Source organism: Onychomys torridus, chromosome 9 (genome assembly GCF_903995425.1).
Source record: "Onychomys torridus chromosome 9, mOncTor1.1, whole genome shotgun sequence".
Lineage (NCBI taxonomy): Eukaryota > Metazoa > Chordata > Mammalia > Rodentia > Cricetidae > Onychomys > Onychomys torridus.
Genome location: NC_050451.1, coordinates 68382898 through 68397502, shown reverse-complemented (window position 1 = coordinate 68397502; position 14605 = coordinate 68382898).

The following is a 14605-nucleotide window of genomic DNA, read 5'->3' as shown; positions in this document are numbered from 1 at the left end:
CTTAAAAGGGCTCTAGTTCCTGGTCCTCATGCCTTATATACCTTTCTGCTTCCTGCCATCACTTCCTGGGATTAAAGGTATGGGTCACCATGCCTGGCTGTGTCCAGTGTGGCTTTGAACTCACAGGGATTCAGACAGATCTCTGCCTCCTGAATGCTAGGATTAAAGGTGTATGTGCCACCATTTTCTGACCTCTATGTCTATCTAATGGCTGTTCTGTTCTCTGACCCCAGATAAGTTTATTAGGGTGCACAATATATTGGGGGACACAATATCCCCACACATGACCTTGAACCACTTTCTCCTTCTGTAGGATGTATGTTGAGAGGATAACGTGCTATATAACATGGCTAATGACTTGACATATACTCACGGTCAATATACTGTTATGTTTCCTCCTTGTTACTGAGCTGGGCTTACCTAGTCCACACCAGAGTGTTGCCAAGAATTGGGGAATTTGTAAACAAGGATACTGAGGCATAAAGTGATTTGCTCAAAAGCCACCCATATTCAACTTCATACTTTTTCACTGCAGAGTCCCAATTCTTTATCTAATACAGCCACTGAGACTGGGAGAAGTAAGTGAGCTGGTTAAGCACACTTCCCAGGGCTCTTGGCAAATACCAATCAGGGCCTACTTGTTCCTGTTACAGTGTTCTTTGTGTTAGCCTAGAATTGTAGAATCATCCAAAGCACCCATACACACACACCAAAGCAACTGCACTCTCAGAGCCACGCTCCGAACGTTAACAGAAGAAATTGAGATCTTTCAAAGTCTCCTTGGGTATCCTGTTCAGGGAGCCCACAGCCTGCTGTTCTTAAACAGCCTCAGCTCTCAAAATGTTTACAACCAAGTCCAAAGAATATGGTCCACAGCCAAGCGGCAGGTGACACCACAGAGGAAACCCAGATGGGAGGAACTGTGTGGGTGGGACTTCCTGAAGGAAGTGAGACTTCAGCCAACCACAGAGGAGACATGAGTCAGACCAAATGAAGGTAGCACAGTATCCTGGGGGTGGAAATGGGGAGTCAAGAGTCACAGCCTTAGTGACTGTGGCCTGTCAAGAAAATTGGAACTGAGAAAAACACACAGGGAGAGCGAGGGAGAGAGAAAGACAGAGACAGAGACAGAGAGATATATTAAAAGTCAAATTAGCTAATTCTGTCTGTTAACTACATAAAGAGTTTGAGCCCAGTGACATCAGAGACACCTGTTGCTTGTTACATGATGGACTAGTGAACATATCTGTGACTGGAAGGGCAAGATAGGATGGAGAAAGACAGCTAAATCATTGTTATGTACAACATACTTCTGGGTGCTGTACAGAAATACTTGTGATTTTATAGCACCCAGATTGATAAGAGTATCTAGTGGAAAAAGAATAATTTAGCCATTAAATAATGGTCTTAACTTTTTGTGAGCCACTTCTCCACAAATAAGAAGGCAAAACAACATGTTGGAAAATAGTCCTAGTCTGCAACTGAAACCTAGCTGGCTGGACAGTTATTCAAAGAGCCCATTAAATGCCGATGTCTTGCTCAAGCAAACTCTCTAATGCCACCCCACAGAACCCTTTCCCTTGGCTGTCTCAGATGAAGATGTTCAAAAACATTGGGGAAGAAATGGACCACATGTTTCCCAAAAGTGCAGATTGTTCCAACTCAGGAACAACCCCAAGTACTGCATAAAGAGCCAGCTTACCAACATCAACAAAGACACACAAATAAAATTATGTGTGACATGAACAAATGGAAACCCTGTGCTAAAGCTTAGAGTGAACAGCAATATGTGGAACAATTTAATTGATTGTAGTGTGCGAGAGAGAGAAAAGTATTTTTGATCACTGCGTGACGTGATTGCCAAACAAAAGCTGGCTGATGCAATTCTCTATTAGAAAGAAATAGGAACGAACACAACAAATGAACACAACCTGGCTTTTGTTTCCAGCTGGTACAATGTAGGCGGCCCAAGGATGGTCCCAGAAGGCATCATGAAGCAGTGATTTTTTGAGGCACTGAGATGTCCTTGCCTACCCCAACAGGAACATCATGAAACCTTATCTCCCACTTCAGATAAAAGTTAATGTAGGTTACAGTAAGATGATTCATGGATTGCTATGACCTCTCCTGAATCTCTACCTTTCACCTCATTCATTGTTTGGAACATGGCTTTGGTTATAGAACTCAGTGACTTAGAAATTGTAAGTATAACCCTTTTGTCTTAGAGATTCTACTGCAGTGTTAAAAAGCAGCTTGGGGAGGAAAGCGTTTATTTTGTCTTGTAACTCTCAGGCCACACACTCCATCCTTGAGGGAAGTCAGAACAGGAACTCAAGGCAGGAACCTGGAGGAAGGAACTGAAGCAGAGGCCATGGAGGGGAACTGCTTACTGGCTTGTTCATCATAGCTTTCTTGGTCTGCTTTCTTATAGAACCCAGGACCAACTGTCCATGGGAGGCACAGCCTATAGTGGGCTGGGCCCTCCCACATCAGTCATTCATCATTAAAATTACCTACATAGTCGCCTACAGACAATTTGACAGATGGAGGCATTTTCTCAGTTGAGGGTCCCTCTTTGCAGAAGACCCTAACCTATGTCAAGTTGACAGAAAAACTAGCCAACAAACCTTTCTAACTCCTGACACCTCTCAAAATGTCATTTTCTGAGAGTTCCATTATACTGCCAGCTGCGCTCATCAACATTTCTTTATACTAATGCAGGTTTCCTATATCTACCAGCTCAGACCCCCTGGAATTTGTCTGAATTTTCAGAGTATTATCTTTTAGTTTCACATTTATGCCCTACATACATGGTCTCTTTGCATGAAGATTCTGCCCATATCAAAAGATACCATGCATTAGTTTTATCATCACTGTTATCAAATAGACAAGGCCATGGTTTCAGAGGTTATAGTCCACCAAGATGAGGAGGGCATGGCAAACCAGAGATGTTCACATCATCAGCCAGAAAGCAGTGAGAAGGAAATACAGGAAAGGGCAAGGATATATAAGCCTCAAAGATACAGATTCTCAGTGACCTGCTTTCTTCAACTAATCCCCACCCCCTACTTTTCATCATCTCCCAGTAAGAATATGTGTTAAATCCAACAAGGGATTCCACTAACAGGTTAGAATGCTCATTATTCATGATCTAATCTTTCCTGGAAATATCATCAGACACCTCTAGAAGTATGGCTTTACTACTTACTTGTCCTAGGCATTTTTCAACCCAACCACGTTAACAATTAAGATTGACCATCACAAACACAATTCCCCATAATTGACCCATATTCTTTGGACATCGTGTTGTAAGGTCATTCTCAAACTAGAATATTTATAGCAAGAATTTTGGCTCCTTATCTTAAAGAAGAATTAGCACAGATGTGGTACTTGTCTTCAAATATCTAAACGATTATCCCATAGGTAAAAAGAGTCACCATATTTTGCAGAGTTTCAACACAAATAACTATATTTAAGATGGAGAAGAAGCAGTGAGGTATAATTTGGTTCTTGGTAAGGCAGAACCTCCTAACAATTAAAGTGATCTGTAAATGAAATGACCTATCTAGAAAAATAATGGCTTCCTAAGCACTGGAATCATTCCCAGTACATTCCTGGAGGCCTCGGAGCAGGGGTATTGCAAAATATAGCCCTGCCTTAGTGGAAAGTTGGACAAGATACTGGGGTATTTCCAAATATAAGGTTCTTCAGATTGCTAGATCATTGTTTGGATGACCAGGGTGCTCTGTGGCTCTCATATGTATAGATATGAGGTAGATCATTGAATCTGCTCTGGAAAAAAAAAGATATAGAAATAACAAGATAAAAGGTAGGTTTTTTTTTAAAAAAAAAAGAGAGAAAATATAGAAATGATAAAAGGTAGACTTTTGAATCTACTCAGAAAAGAGAAAAGAGAGAATATGGATATGATAAGATAAAAAGGTAGATGGATGCTAGATGTAGCACAAATCTCTAAAGATCTTATTAATAAAAACAAACCCAGAGTCAGGTATTGTGGTGAATGCTAAAAGAGCAGAGACACAGCACAAGCCACATCCAACCTCATCTTGCCAATTCCTCAGCTGAACTGCTGCTAAAAGCCTAAATGCTTACAAGGGCTCTAGTTCCTGGTCCTTGCACCTTTTATACCTTTCTGCTTCCTGGGATTAAAGGCATGTGTCACCGTGCCTGGCTATGTCCAGTGTGGCTTTGAACTCACGGAGATCCAGACAGATCTCTGCCTTCTGAATGCTAAAGGCATGTGTGCCACCATTTTCTGATCTCTGTGTCTATCTAGTGGCTGTTCTGTTCTCTGACCCCAGATAAGTTTGCTAGGGTGCACAATATATTGGGGGACACAGTATCACCACATTTATGAAGTACACAGGCCTCTAAATACCAAAAGACAGGCACAAAAGCAGAGAAAAGTTGACTTTTTATCTAGTCTATCCTCCTGATTTTATTACACAAAATGGATGAGACTTGGGAAATTACATTATTTCCCTAGATAAGCTATTCTAGTTTATATCCCTGATCAGAAAGATTTCTGTTTTTTTTTTTTTCTTCCTCCTAAATCTCCAGGCCTAACTCTTAAGCCCATTCCTTCTGGCTTTATGCTCAACGAATATGAAGAACAATCAATCAAATTCCTCATTATACCAATTCACACAACTAAAAATGGATTGCATAAGGCTTCTGTTCTTTAAACTGAGAGATTCCAGTTCATTTCCTGCTCTTCTTAAATATTCTTTCTAATGATCACTTCCCCAAGTTCCCCTAAAAGTTCTCTAAAACTGAACACAGAACTCATAATGACTCCCTGTTTTCTATAATAGTGTTTCCCAAAAGTGTTCCATGGAACATTAATTGATAGTTATTGCTTTTAAGTGCTCTGTGACCAAATAAATGTGACACATTCCAGACTAAGTAAGGTTAATTGGATTCCTCAAAGCCCTGGATGTGTACCATGAGTCTCCTAGACCATAATACTGCATGTAGCATCTCCCAAACTTATGAACACAGAGATCTCTTTTGGAGCATGCCTCACATCCCATGCTCCAGAAAACACCATTTGGGAAGCATGATAGCAAAATATTAAAACTGTACCACCCCACAAGGATCTCCAGACTGAAGCTCTCCTCTGACCATGTGACTTTGTAACTGTCTCCATCTCTCCAGGGAACCTGCCAGTATACAATTTATGAGCTCACCTTCCCACTCCCACGCTGGTTAGCACCCACCACCACCACTACCACCACCACCACCAAGTCAAATCTTTTCCAAACGTCAATCCTGGTTGCTGAGGTCTGCGTGTTTGAATACTTGGGTCCCAGCTAGTAGCACTGCTGAAAAGGTTGTGGAGCCTTTAAGAAGGTGAAGCCTCATGGCAGGAAGTGAGTCACTCAAGGAGGGACTTGAGGTTTTGGAGCCGAGTCCTATTTCCTGGCCACTCTCTGCTTCCTATCTATAGTTGAAGGATAACCAGCCAGCTTTCTGCTGCCATGCCTTCCTTCCTTTCCTGCTGCCACACAAACCAAAAAAAAAACAAAAAACAAAAAACAAAAAACAAAAACAAAAAACCTTTCTCCCTTAAATTACTTTTTGTAAGGAATTTGGTCACCACAATGAGAAAAGTCATACACTGGCTTGAGCAGAACCTGGTGTTGAGTGATTATGAGAGAGGCTAGAAACTAGAATCTCAGCCAGTGAAATGATTTCAAGAGACAGCTGAGACAATGAGGAACAGAAAAGTTGACTTGCTCCGATCACACAAATGGGCAGGGAAATTGTCAGAACTGAGACTCCAACTTCCAAGTGCTTGATGCTACATCAATGGACTGACCTGCAAGCCAAGAACCTGCTAAGGAAACATACTTCTGGCCTCACTTCAAGCCCCCTGAATCAGACCACCTTTCCAACAGTCTCACAGTGTATCCTGATACACCACCAAGTTTGAGAACTGCCATATTCCACAGCACCATCTCCCTAAGCAGGGTCACACGTACAGGCCAACCTGGCATCTGCCAGCAATTTACTGAGCAGTATATCTGAGCCTCTTTCTGTTTCTGTGTTGGTAGGAGCTGGTCAGACCTGTTTTCCTCTAGGCTCCCTTCCAGCAATCTGAGTCTGTCATTTCTAAGTGCTACCTTACTTATGTTCAACACTTACCCATCTATTTCACTGGTACTGTTCTCTCCAGCCTCTGCACACTTCTATAACTAATATTAAAAGTTAAATGATGATATATTTTACAATATACCAACTTAAAATAATGTTTTTGGCTTATTTCCAATGTGGCAGGTGCTCTACAGATGTTACTAATGCTCAGAGCAGTCCTAGATTATCTAACCTTTCTCATTGTATGATAGAAAGCCTAGTATAACAACCTAGAGGGAGGAAGATTTGCCTTAGCTCATGGTCTCAAATAGTTCAGTAGACAGTCCCTAGACTCTGGATTTTAGGATCTGTGATAAGACAGAACATCTAGGCAGCAAGTATGTTATTGGGAAACTATTCGTCTCATGCCCATGTAGGAAGCAGAATAAGGAAGGAAGGGCTGGGGACAAGATTGCCACCAACGACTGGCCCCCAGTGACCTACTTCCCCCGACCTTGGCCAGCCTCCTACAGTTTCTAGAACCTCCCAAAATAGCACCACCAAGTAGAAAGCAAACACTCAACCCAGAAAGAAGCCTATGAGGAACATTTCACATCCAGGAGAGTAAATCCTAGCACTCTAACATCTCTATTTTAACATAGAAACTAGATGTATATAATGTGAAAATTTTCAAGATCAAGCCACTTTTTAAGCTGTGTGATTTCTTTATTTTAAGCATTATTTTGTTTGTGGTGTGTGTGTGTGTGTGTGTGTGTGTGTGTGTGTGTGTGTGTGTGTATGCATTTGATATAAACATATAGCCATACATGTGATGGTCAGAGAACAATTTTGTGGACATTCTTTCCTTCTGCTGTGGGTCCAGGAATTGAATTCAGATCATCACCAGGCTTGTGTGGCAGATGCTTTTACCTGCTCTGCCATACTGCCAGCCTGTGGATTTCTAAACCCGACATTTCAGATGCTGTGCTTGAGACACCAGGCCGTGAGCTTATGGATAGGAGTGTAGATGAAACTATCAACAGTCTTATTAAATAAGAAACACAGAGCCAAATACAGAGTTAAAAACCCAAGAGATCAGAGCACTAGCAAAGAGCCAAGACTATCTCTAGCTTACCACTCGCTGCCATCCTTTCCCTGAGAGAGAGCCCTTCTCCCTGTGTGACTTGTCTTTTTAATTGCTTAAGCCCAGCCACATGACTTCCTTATCACTGCCTGTCTATACAGACCTCCTGGTCTCTGTAGTTGGTACTGACATTAAAGGTTCTTGTCACCACGCTTGGCTGTGTCCTTGACCACACAGAGACTCTGCCTGCCATCGGATTAAGCGCCTGACTGCTGTCCCTGGCTTGCTATGACTTCTGACCCCCAGGCAAACTTTGTTTATTAACATTTTACAAATGAAATCACATTTCAGCACAAATAAAATCTCTATATGGGAGTTTTCTCATTAAAGATGGAGTCTCTCTTCACCATGCATCCTCTACAACAGCAGCTCCTAGACGACCGTCAAGTAGGCACTCAATAAACTCTTGCTGACTTGATTAACCGCTTAACTCTCCTTCTACCTGGAACACAGACCGTGTCTTCTTTGATGTTGTGAAAACATGTTAAACCAAGAGACCATCTGTAAGTTTCCAGTTAACTTAGAGTGGAAAATTACAGCTTCGTAGACTGCACCTGTATACATGAGCTTAATTAATAAGCTTATCTTGGATTGAATGAGTGGCAGATACAGTGCCTTATGCAAAAGGCACTGAAGAGCATGGCAATGCGGAGGGGGCATATTTCATTTTTCTTGTTCCATACTATTAAAACCATGTTAATGAAAATGCATTATTAGTGGTAATAATAATAAAGATGAAAATCCTCCCTCTCCTGATCCCTTACAAATGTTGTTTTTCATTTCGAATCCCCAATCCTCTGGGGAGAAGTGGGAGGGAGTGTCACAAATCCAGATAATGATCTTGGGTATTACACTGTTCATTTGGAGCTCTGATTTAGCTAAGCTGACAGATGTTGGGGAAAAACATGTCTAGCCTGAAAACTCTCTGGTGGCTGCCCAGCTGTGGCTGCAAAGAGGAGTGAGCTTTCTCAACAGAGCTTCACATTCATTTAAATTCAGGATTTGACATGCAGAATCATTGCTTTGCTCACAAGATAGAGGGTAAAGTACCCTGGTGTTAGGAAATGACTCCAGACCGATGCTTTGGGGAAGGATTTGGGACTAACCACACAGCTCCTTGTGAAGTCCTTCAAATGGCTGCCCCTCCTTATGCTAGGCTGTCTGGACAAAATCTGCCTTGTCATAACACAATCACCATTTATACTAGGCAAAAGAAACACACCTTTGTTTTAACCATCAGCAAGTGACATTTCTCCTGTTCGCTCCCCAGAGCAGTTTAGAAGGGGAGGGGTTCTCTAATTCACCTTAAGTGGTCCAGGTTTCCCTAATGACAGCCTGAACTCAGGGTTGTGTTTTTCTGTTTGGTTTTGGTTTTGGTTTTTGGTTTGGTTTTGTTTGCTTGTTTGTTTGTTTGTTTATTCAAAATAAATCGGCAAGGGGCACCATGGGAAAAGCAGGCTCAGAAGGGACAAAGCCATTTCAAGAGTGACCTTTGAAGTCCTTGGGCCTCGGTTTTCCCAAATAGGAGAGAATTTAAGGCATTTTGATCTCAAAAGAGAAAATCTGCTAATTAGCAGAAGGCAGAAGGCCAGGCTCTTGTCAGCAGCAGCGGAGGGAGGTCAGCCCTCAGCCCAGCCTGCAGTGAGCACCAGGGAGACGGAGACAATGCCAAGGATGGCTCTGAGCTGGAGACCTCAAACAAACAAACGAGCCTGTGTTTCAGAAACCTGTAGAACTAAATATACAGCACCTAAAAAGCCAGCGTGTGCTCTGAGAGACAGAAGCCTTCCTTCCTGTGATCATCATGCCAAGGTCTGCTTATTACAACCAGGAGGGAGGTACTTATAAACACAGTCAAATGAATTCACAGAAAAAGAAAAGCGTCGATAGTTAATTTGTCACCCTAGATGAGTCCTAACCACAGGTCTCTTGGAAATATTCATCTCCTCATTCCTTCCTCACCTCGTAAGTGGATGAACCTGCAAAGGAGGTTTGAAGGTGATGCTTTAAAGAAGGAGTCACTTAAAGGTCAATGTCACCAGAGGGATGGAAGAGCTGTGGGGAGACACTGCACCTGGTTCACTATGAGGCTCTTGGACTGTTATTTCCTGCTTAGACTATGAACCCTAGACATGTTCTCAATAATTTTAAAGTTAGCCATCTCCTTTAGATGACATTAGTGAACTCACTTTACTAGAAACAGCTCTCTTATAAGCTCATCAAAATTCACCCACTTGACACAAGCTAGAGAAAAAAGTATTAATCTAGGGTCAACTGTCCTTGAGAATGCCTAGAATCTGTACTGTACATTTATCATTAAAAGAATCCAGAGTCGCCAAAGAAAGATATCTATTTAATTGGGTCACATGTAATATTTATAAGGTAAGGAAAAGATAGCATAATGCCAACTTTCTCTCCATATTGATGAATGTGAAGACAATAGTTCCTAACCAGATTTCATGCATCTTGCTTAAGGTCACCCAGCCCAGCATTTTACTCTCTCATTCAAAAAACATTTATGGACTATATTCTGATGGCCCAGGCTATTGAAATGACTAGACTTGGAAGGAAATTTCCATGGAGGAATGATGAGGCTATAAACTTAGATACACACAAGGGCTAGAGGAAAGAAAGCTCTTATTGACCTGTGTAGACAAATTTCTAAATGGTCTTATTAAATAAAAAACACAGAGCCAAATATAGGCTTAGAGATCAGAGAAATAGGGGAAGCCACCAGCCAACCTTACCTCACCAACTCTGCAGCTTCCAAATGCAAGCTACTTCCAGTTTTATCCATGCCTTTATTGCCTTGCTGTTTTCCCCTCTCATTTGGCTCTTAGCCCAGCTATATCACTTTCTTGTCACTGCCTGTCTGTACAGACCTCCAGGTCTCTATGGTTGGTACTGGAATTAAAGTCTTGTGCCACCATGTTTGGTTCTGTTCCCTAGTATGGCCTTGAACACACAGAGACCCTGCCTGGTAAGTGATCGGATTAAGGGCGTGTGCTGCCTGACTTCTTGTTTACTTAAAATGGCTGACCTTTTCCCCTGATCTCCAGGCAAGCTTTATTAAAGCATAAATAAAATATCACCATAGACATGGAGAAAGAAAAAAAAATACAGAGTAGAACCTAAATCATAAAGCAAAACAAACAACCCAAAACCTAACTGTGCCTCTCCTAGGATTCTGTTGCTCAGCTGTGACTATACATTGGGTCATGTGAAATTTCTCTAAGACCTGCAGTATGCACCCTTCTAGAGATAAGTTGAATCAGGATCTCAAATGCTAGACCCAATCAACTGTTTTTTCAAACAATTTCAGGCAATCCCATTAGCCAGTATCATTTAAAACCACTGTTTAAGACTAGGCCATCACCACTGAGCTTATATAATAATGCAATGTCAATTATCTCTTCATTCATGTGCACCTTATACCTTCTAGATTATCTGCCCCTTCAGGACAAGTTCTCAGGCATTTACCTCTTCCATACTCCCATGAATCCCACCCCCACCCCATGGTACCACACATACTAGATAAATATTCCGTGAACACATCTACTTCAATACAGAAGATAATGAAGTGGTGCTTGAACTGGTCAGTGAATATCTGGTGTTCATGACTCAAAGGCTAATGTACCAACCCAATTTAAAAAAATAAATAACAGATAGATTCAATTCAGCTATTTGGAAAGATATATACGATCAAATCCAAAGACAATGATTAACTTGATAACCAGCCACCATCTGCTAATGAGTTTTTCCCCCTAAAAGAAAAGTAGAAATAAAAATTTTTGCCCAAGATGATACAGTGCCTTTGATTAGAGGGCAAAGGACCTCAATTCCAGTGGAATTGAATTAAAAAAAAAAAAAAAAAAAGTTGAGTTGACAGCAACCAGCTCTCAGCTGGCAATCAATGGGTATAGAAGGAAATGAATTCAGTCTTTTGTTAGATTAACTGCTGGCCTTATAAAACGGAAGCCACTGAGAAACTGCGCCAAGTTTGGGGTCCACTAAATCAGCCAGAAGTTTCTATCACTGAAGTCTCCCTGAAAATGGTTGTCAGAGACAACAAGGCAGGTAGCAGTTGCTGTCTGGGGCCTACCTAGAGAGATGCTTCTCATTCAGGTGCCCACACCAGCTCAGCTTCCCCCATGCCCAAGACAGAGTGGAACTTTCCTGACTGAACTAAATCCTCCAAGCCTCATTAAATCACGCTTTAGCACCACATTGTTCGGCCATTGCCGTTCCCAGTGTTGTATGTCAAACCTGTCCCCTCACCGTCTCGGATAATAAAATGTTTTATGGGTTTTGCTGGATGATTGCTCTGAGTCCCCTTTATTTTGAAAATGGCACATAATAAATACCCCCGCAGAGGAGAAAGCGATTTGATGGAAAACACTACACTAGCAAGGCCAAAAGCAATCAGCCTCACCCAGAAAAGACAGCACAGCTGGTGGGATGCTGGAACTGTGTCCTTTGCGAATGTTCCCTCAGCCATTCATGAAAAGCACAACCAACAGGATGTGGCTCTGTGCCTCCAGAGAAGGGACACAGCCAGTCCGGCCAATTGGTTCCCTCATCGGTCAGTCACAGACTGGCTACAATGACCATCCCTAAGTTCAGTCAAAGATGCCTCACAGAAAGAAGAAATGGACACACATGCAGCATGTTAAAGAAGGGCTGATGACTCAGGATCACCGCAGGAGAGTCAGAAAGGGCATTGTGATTCTGGGCACATCTCTACCTTCCCTCTGAAGGCTAATCGGACCAGTGCCATCATTTCATTGAAAGTGAAACTGCCGTTCCCTCTCAACCAGCCTAATTTAGTTCATAAAGGAGGAACTTATCTGTAATCAAGAACATATGGAATTCTGACTCAAGTTCAGTCTGATATTTTGATAGCCCAATTCAATTATTTTAATAATACATAGGCTTGAGTTTTAATCCGACCTAGTTCAGTCGACTTTTCAAAAATGAAACTTTGATGCCTTGTTGTAGAAATTAGCATTTGGCTTTGGTTTTAAGTTACTAAATTGGTGTGATAGATTCCAGTCTGGCTTTGGAGCCTTAGTAAATGCTTTGCTACCGTCAGACTCATTAGCGTGGATCTCACCATGCCTGTGAATTGCATGCTCAACAGTATGATCACTGCCAGCACATTCTGCATATCATTTAGCCCAGAGTTAGGAAGTCGTTCCCCCCCCACCCCACCCCATTAGGGGTTAGAAGTGTGTGTCTCCATGGCTATGTATTAAATCATTTCTTTTTTGCTGACAGCTATTTGGAACTGTAAGGCAGCTCTTTAGATAACTTGGAAGCATCTAGGTTATCCAAAGAACTGGTTTGCTTCCTAGCAGAGTATGCAAATATCAACTATCTTCAAAGGGTGAGCTGATGTATCTACCCATGGTCACTAATGGCTATCTTTAATCAATGACACCATCTTTTAAGGAAAGAAATGAGTCAAATTTGTCTTGTAAGTAAAAGATAATTCATTAATGAGGTTATTACTCTTCCCAACCAGGACATTAGCCAGCAACTGGCAAAAAAAAAAAAAAAAGGTTCTTCTACCAAGGTTGTATCAATCTAGCAAAGACAAGTGTTTCTCTATAGTGAGTCTCAACTCCAACTTCAAAAACTTTCTCTAAAGTGACAGAGCTTCATCATAACTGCAATCCTGAAGGGCAGCCCATTGGAGAAGGGACAAAACACAGCTATTGTTTATCACAAGATGCTGGTACCAAGCAGTCAGGTCATTTGCAGCCAGCTGTTGGTAACACTGACTAAAACTGCAACCAGCCACAACCTCCAAGAAGAAACCAATACACCTCTGAAAGCTTTCAAGACTTGGGAGGTTAGAAAATAACCAGCTGAATTTGCATAATTCTTAGAGTCTACCCTAGAATACTAAATATCGAGAATGAAGCTTAGAGGTTTCAGAAGGTTCCAGAGGTCTTACAGGCTTTCACTTTGCCACATCCACAAGATTCAAAGGATAGATAAAGGTCATTGAGTGACCTGAAGATGTGATACCTCATAGTTATATTTGTTCATTTACAAATTACATGCATATATAGCTACATTAGTATATCAGAAATAATCTTAATTTGTGAAAAATAAATGCTAACTTATACATAAAATGGGCATTTTATAAGAATAAAATGAAACATAAATACATAAATCTCTTGTTTCTCATGATAGACTAGCTATCTCAATCAACCCTTTCTGGTGAAAACAAATATGCTAGCTACATAGATTTTGTTTTAATCTCTGTAAATGTGAGAATGAACCAGTAAGAAAGTAATGAATTTTCAGAGGCCAAAAACTAAATGAAGATTGATTCTGGGAAGTTCAATGGAGCATGGAGGCAACTTAAGGGCATTTGCTTAATCTGATAAATTTAAGCTTCAATTTTCACAGCCTGATGGGCTGAAGAGTACAGGAAATAAGGACTATGGCCTCTCCAAACAGAGTCAAACCTGAGAGTCCTCCTGGGAAGCTACATTTCCACACTGGATAAAATGAGAGCATATTCACCCCTCCCCTGAGGGGCTAGCTGAAAAACTGGACTGTTTTACACCTTGACCAAAAAAGAAACATCCCTTCAGAGTTTGTAGCCCATAGATTACCTTTTAAGCCCACAGTTACTGTCCCTTTGGCCAGAACCTGACTCTACAGTGGTCCTCAGCAGGTAGAAGCTACCCGCAGGAACAAACACAAGGTATTCTCTTCAACTCAACCCTTAAGAGTGCCTCCTGATAAATACATTCCAGGAAATAGGACCTTGTAGCAATAAACAAAAACAAAGATCACTAAACATGGAAAGCAAACATGGTAATTTGTGAAAGGGCAGAAGAAAACCTATCAACAGGATCCATCCCAGAACACTGGAAACACAAAGACTCAGACCACCAAAGACATACAACAAAGATATGTAAGTCAACCCACACTGACAGCCCTCCTTGCCTCAGTCGCAAAGGCAGCCATTACAGAAAGAAATGACAGCAAAGGCTGGTAAGGATGTGGACAAGGGAATCCTTATACATTCTGCTGGACAGAACACAAACTAGTCCACCCAGTATGGAAGTCAGTAAGGAGTTTCTTCAAAGATCAAAATGGAGCTCCCACAGGACCCAGACGTGGCACACTCAAATGTTTAACACAAAGGACTTTGAGGTCAACATGGTACAGGATACCTACACAGTAGTTCTTATTGCAGGGCTTTTCATAATACTGAAGTTATGGAACCGAACCTAGGTATCCAACAGCAGAAGGATGGATGGGAAAAACAGATGTGTTGTCATAGGCAATGGAATTTTATCAGCCATAAGAAAGAATGTAGTGATGCCATTTGCAAGAAAATAG